The following is a 6464-nucleotide window of genomic DNA, read 5'->3' as shown; positions in this document are numbered from 1 at the left end:
TCGCAAATACTAGCAAATACTTCAGCAATCTACCTGCCATTCAGTTTAGTACAGTCTGGATACAGAACAGGAATCAGCATGGGTGGCACAACCTTGTAGAAACAACCAGGACTCAGACAAACTGACATGAGTCAGCAGGAGAGATTAGGACAACCAGGAACACTAGAAGTTCTCAACAGTACCTTCCTCAATGAATTGCAGATCAAGAAGTGTAGCAAAGCTTATTCTACAGGCAAGTCCCTCTCACAGTCCGATGACTACTATGTATATTCTGCCAACCATCAGGTGTCTTCCCTCAGCACATGAGTCTGTATCAGCTGACATCACTCTGTCAATCACTGGGAGTCCAAGGATATAAGAAGCTGCCAGCACACCACCAGGTGTTTTGGGTGCATTTCTCTATAACTCCTGACTGATGAAAGGAACTCTATAACACATGTAAGCTGAATCAATACATGTATGTAATAAGTGAAGAATCCTTCATCATGAGTCCTTCCACGTGTTTACTCTACCAAAACACCCTTTCAGCCTTGTCTGCTTCAGGAAAATGTTCCTTCACGTGTCTGCTTTAGCAAGCCATCTTTTAAGAAATATCTGATCCAGGAAAGCATTCATGTGTTTACCCCTCCAAAAAAGCATCTGCCTACACAATGAGTTTCCAAAGAATCCCTAAGTTTCCACTTCAATATAGCATCTCTGTGGAAGTAGGATGCGAGTCTGCTGGTTCTGGTTTTAGCCAATCAAGACATTGAGAACCAGGAATACAGTGCTCACCTGGCTATTTCTTTCCCTCCCCCTCCCCTTGTATTTAGGTTCGGGCTTCAGTCTAGGATTATAGCATCACCTTCCTTGAGTTAAATTTCTATGAAAATGCATTTGAAGTCATGCCCAAAAGTTTGTCTGTTAGATGACCCTAAATCCATCCACCTTGACAAAAGATTACTTGTTACAGTTAGTCTAGAAGAAACTAGAGGAGCTGTGGTTTTATTTATTTATTTATTTATTTATTTAATTTATTTATTTATTTATTTATTTATTTTGCCTTGCTAAGAAGAGGATAAAAAGGCCCTCAGTGGAGGATTTCTGCTGTGGTAGATTCCAACCACAACCTGTTCGCAGGTTATTCTACAGGACCCTCCACAGTGAAGCTGCTGTTTGTTGGAGTTGCTGTGTACTGCAGACACTGGGTGGTGCAGTTGCTTCTGGTGCTATGGGAGCATATGCTGAAGGCTCATTTTGCAGGTACCTGTCAAGGACCCTACAAGACTCAGAAAGCCCATGCTTTCCTTTCATGCTGCTCTCCTGCCATTTACTGGCCAAGCTTCAGGGTCAGCTGGCAAAGAACAGATCACTAAGGGGTCAGGATTATTTTTGTAGCTGACATGCAGTACAAATAATTTATCACACAATGGGAAACAATGCCCGAACCTTCTAGCAAACCAAAAACCGGAGGGAAATCACAACCTATAAATATAGTATTGCTGCTTTGCCGCCAGACTTCTCTGGGGCCAGCAGCCGCCCGACCTCGGGCCTGGGGCCAAGCGCTCATGTGATGACCATGGTCTCGGTGTCCAACCAGCAGTTTGAAGGTGGCTGTGGCAAGGCAGTGGATAAGGCGCCAGAAGAGGTGCAGGCTGATGCTGCCTGAGTGGTAGAGAAACCTCAGTTGCTGCACAGGGCCGGCATCTATAAGTAGTTCAACCTGTGCATGGGGTCAGCTTCCTGTCTATGACCGCCTGCTCCAGGGTTGTGCTCCACACCCCCTCTCTGCCCTATGGTGGATGTCTTTGTGCACCAGAGTAAGCTGCACATGGAAGGGTTCCGAAGCCTCAAGGAGGGCGAGGTGGTGGGGTTCACCTTTAAGAAATCTGCCAAGGGTCTGGAATCCATCCCTGTCACAGGCCCCAGTGGTGTGTTCTCTATAGGGAGTGAGCAGCAGCCAAAGGGGAAGAACATGCAGAAGCGAAGATCCAAAGGAGACAGGTGCTACAACTGCAGTGGACTAGACCATTATTCCAAGGAATGCAAGCTGCCACCCCAACCCAAGAAGAGCCAGTTTTGCCAAAGCATCAACCACATGGTGGCCTCATGTCCACTGAAGGCCCAGCAGGGCCCCAGTTCTCAGGGAAAACCTGCCTATTTCCAAGAGGAAGAGGAAGAGAACCACAGACCTGCCCTGCTCCCAGAAGCTCGGTATTGATGCCCAGGAGTCAGGGTTGTTCTTTGAAATGAGGAAATTCAGGAAAGAGGCATCAATCTACAGAGTGGAGAAAGTGAGTGTAAAGGGTGGTTTGCATGGGAAGCATGCACTGCCGTGTCTCAGGCCGGGGTTCCCAGTGTCACCCTGTCTTTCCTTGGAGGGAGGGAAAGGGTGAGGCAAAGGAACTCCTACCACACTCTATCTGAAAGCAAGTGAAGGTTTTTGTGGAGGGGAGAGGGACCATCCTAGAAACTGCAGGCCTCATCTGAGGCTTTGCCAATGGCTGGTCTAGGGAAGTTATTTTGTAGAAGGCCAAGTGATATTTCCCTTGCTAGATAGGAAGTCAAACCAATATTAATGAACCTAACCACTCCACCTACTATGTTCTGGGGAAGGGACTCTCAGGAGCAGGGCAAGGTTATTTTCACACTGAGCTTATTCATAACCCTGTCCTGTGGTGCTGTGCTGGGAACTGTCTCTAGCAACAGGTTGTGATGACAGGCAAAGAGGGTGGTTGAGGGGACAACTGCAGACCTGTTGCCCACACCTCACTCTGAGCCCTTTCTGGGCCAATGGGATTTTAATTTATTTGCTCCCTTAGTTAACTGCACCTTGGGTCCCACTTTCTTCAGGATGCCAACTGCACTCCTATGTGCGAATGACGTATCTTTTGTGGTTTTTTCTACTTCTTAATATAAATAATGGGTTTGTATTTTTGCATATTTTAATCTTAAGGCCCTCATTCCTGCACTGTTTTCTCAGGTACGTGAGCAATCTCAGGGATAATAAGTCCATAGCAGCTCCAGGTCAGCTCAGCAAGAATACTTTGTTTTGTTTCGTTTGTTTTGATCACCTTGGAGACCAACCATTTGGAGTGCACAGAATGTAGAACTACCTCATTTTTGCCGATTACAGCTGGCTTTTCTGCCATAGCTTCCTTTACAAAAAATGTCTCACAGGTTTCAACTGAGCTGCCCCAAGACTTGACCTGGTTTGGGCAAAACATAGGACACCAGTCTAAACAGGAAAGGGTTGTACAGAGACATTAGAAGGCTGGGCCAGGTGAGAGGCACAGAAATAAGTTTCCATATCAAATCCATCATTTTCCCAGATTAGTCTAAGTCTGCCATGCAAGGCAGGGTGTGAGAGTGTGTGTGGTTATTTTTAAAATGCAAATTTATGAAGAAAGATGTTTTTTTTTTTTATTGCTTTTTTTTGGCTGTGGATAGAACCTTGGGCTTGATTTGTGCTAGGAAGTACCCTGCCACTGAGTTATACCACTAAGGAGGCAACGTAAGATCAGTACCCTTATTGCCTTATTCCCATGCCTGCACAGTTCCCATGCTGTCCAGGCATGGGAACACAAGGCAGGGATTCAACTCTTTAGCCTTTCACAATCTTGGCTTTCAGAGAGACTCATGAGTATGGGACTCTGTGGCAAGTGTCCTGCCCTGCTGTAGCATGATGGTTGGTAGCTAAAGGAAAGAGGGGGTGGGGAGTTTCGTTTACATGTTTTGAGATCACCACACACCTACATTACTGTGTTGAAACGGGACAAATGCAATAGAACACATTGGGTGGTATGTGTGTGTTTGATCCTGGTTTCTTGTTCTTCCCCAAAATGCTGCTACCAGCCCGAGTTAATTGTATTCGTCTGGCCTTTGTAGGACTTGACTGTTTCTGAGTTAGTTGGTGATTGGTAGGTGACCTAGTTGTGAAAATATAAATGTGTTGGTCTTCATGTTCTTTTGGGGTTTTATTGTTTAAAAAACTTTTGTTGTATTGAGAGAAAAATAGCAATAGCATCTTTGACAGAAATGTCTGCACCAGACAATACCATCTGAAACCTAAATGTGGGGTCCTCTTCTCAAAGTGTGACTCTGGGACCATGGCTTTCCCTTCCATGCTCCTCACGTGTCTCCCATTCTAGACCACAGTGACCTTAAGACAGCCCCTCTTCTCCCTCATAAGAAAACTTAGGCTTATTTCTAACTTTGAGCATCTCTACAACTCTTGAATGACCCATGTGAACATTCTGAAGAAGCCAGGAGCCACATTCCTCCCTTGTCCCTAACTCAGTGAAGAGTTTGGTTGGTGGTTTTGAGACAGCGTCTCACTCTGTAGATGGAGATAGATAGTCTCAGGTTCCTGGCTATCTGCCTGCCTTCAACTTCCCCGTGTATGGATTGCCAGTTCCACTTCTCCCTGGCAAGACCATTTATTTCATGGTGTGATTCGTCTTTAGATGGATCAAACCAATGTAATCTGTCACCCTTAGGAAGAGAGAAGCAGTTCTGGGGCCTGCCATGTAGAAAGTAGAATCTGGAGAACAGAAATGGGACTATGAATGTACAGTCGAATCACTCAGGAACTTAATTGCTGGTGCAAGAAACTTATGTCAAAGATGCCACAAGTTTGTTACTAGGAGATGGACAAATGTATCTCCATGTTTACTGTTAGAAACCAAAGCTTTCTGAGAAATCTTGAATTTATGGGGAGGGTGGGAAAGGGCATACTTGTCTGTCCTTTCCCAATTCCTTTCCTGAACTGCAGGAGACTAAGGCCCCCCTGTGGCTTATGGGCAGGGGCTTGGGTGACCCCCACCCCTGCCTGGGGTGTTTTAGTTCCTGGTTGAATAATTACTGTACCTGGGTCCTTGAATTCCTAACTCATAATCATCCTGTGACACATGCTTACTTTCCTTTCCCTTCTCACCCCTGGGAAAATAAAGACTTATTGGTACTCCAAATAAATAAATAAATAAATAAATAAATAATTGCTGTACAGCAATGCTCGTGAAGCTCTTTGGGTTCTTTTTCCTTTGTAATCAGTATATTAAAGAAACATTAACAAATTTCAACCATTCTTTACATTCTGATACCCAGATTTATGGTGACATGAAAAAAGGGTGACTTTAAATGCACAGTTAAGACCATTCATCACAATCTGCTAAATTATGATAACTTTGGAGCCTAAATCAAATGGTTAAAAATAGCTAGCAGCATGCATTAGGGACACCTAACACATGCAAATTACTTTTCACTTTCTCGAGTTAATAAACGAGGGTTATTTAATCCTGAGGTGAATTAGAAGTATCCACCTCTCTCTTGATGTGGAGCAGGTGTTGAACATGGGTAAGGCATTGCTAAACTCTGAAATAGCTATTAATATTAATGAGTTCTAGACACTCATATTGTGAGCACTCTTTCACACATTACTATTCCTGGAATAATCAAGACACTGGGAGTGGGGAAATCTGACTACCTATTCAGCAGAGATTGGATTCTCCTTTGCTTTCAAGGCACCTGGAGTAAAGCCATTATTCTAGTTGATGTGATAAAAATTCAACAAGAAAAGCAACTTAGACACTCCCACATGTAAGGAAATATTTTTGAATGGAAAAGGGGATGGAAACAAAGTAAGAGACAGGGAGTTTGCTGGGGTAGAGCATCTAATAGGAGTATCAGAGGCTGTATCAAGAAACTCCCATCAACATGGTTTCCCAAACAGGAGAAGGAAGAGGACAACACAAGCACCAATATGCACTCAAAAGAGAATGGAGATGAGACCAGGAGGACTCAGCCCTCCGCAAAAAAAAAAGAAAGAAAAAAACAGACACCTAAGGAAAGCTGGGAATGGAGGAATAGTCTTCCTCAGAGAAGAGCATCAAGTGGTTATTCAATACCACATGATCAGGTTGAAAATATATATACAAATACTGTTAAATCGACTCAGCACATTATATGTAGAGGCATATATATGTGTGTTTCTGTGGTATGTGTGCTATGTGGTGAATGCACACATACACATAAACACACACACACACACACACACACACACACACACACACCTGCCTGCCCTAGTAAAAGTGTGAACCACAGAAGCTACACAGATTCAGAACAGACAACAGCAACGTAACTTCTGGGACAGACTGTTTTTCGGGCTCCAGAAATTTGGGCACCTTCCTCGCCAAGGAAAGGTGGCCACCTGTGAGGGCTCTGTCTTCCAGAGTATGTGAGAGAGTCATATTGTATCCAGGGTCCCTCAGTGGCTAGTATGTGCAGGTGAGCGAATAAACTTCAGAGGCAACACATCTTCTGGAACAGGCCCTGTTTTGGGCCTACATCTTCAGCAAGGAGGCAGATCTGAATGCCAGGCCTATGTGTACCTTACCTGCTAGAGGAGAGCTTGCCTGCAGAGAATAATCTGACCACTGAGATTCAGGAGAGAGCTAGACTCCTAGGACTGCTGACAGAGGCTAACA

The 6464-nt window shown here is 44.5% G+C and overlaps 1 pseudogene; it reads left to right on the top strand.

Moving 5' to 3' along the window:
- Positions 1-1558: 1558 nt before the first annotated feature.
- LOC110314673 lies at positions 1559-2200 on the top strand (annotated as a pseudogene).
- Positions 2201-6464: the final 4264 nt, after the last annotated feature.

The sequence above is a fragment of the Mus pahari genome, unplaced genomic scaffold (genome assembly GCF_900095145.1).
Source record: "Mus pahari unplaced genomic scaffold, PAHARI_EIJ_v1.1 scaffold_10583_1, whole genome shotgun sequence".
Classification (NCBI taxonomy): Eukaryota; Metazoa; Chordata; class Mammalia; order Rodentia; family Muridae; genus Mus; species Mus pahari.
The sequence above is the reverse complement of the archived record's forward strand: the minus strand, read 5'-3'. Positions and strand labels throughout refer to the sequence as shown.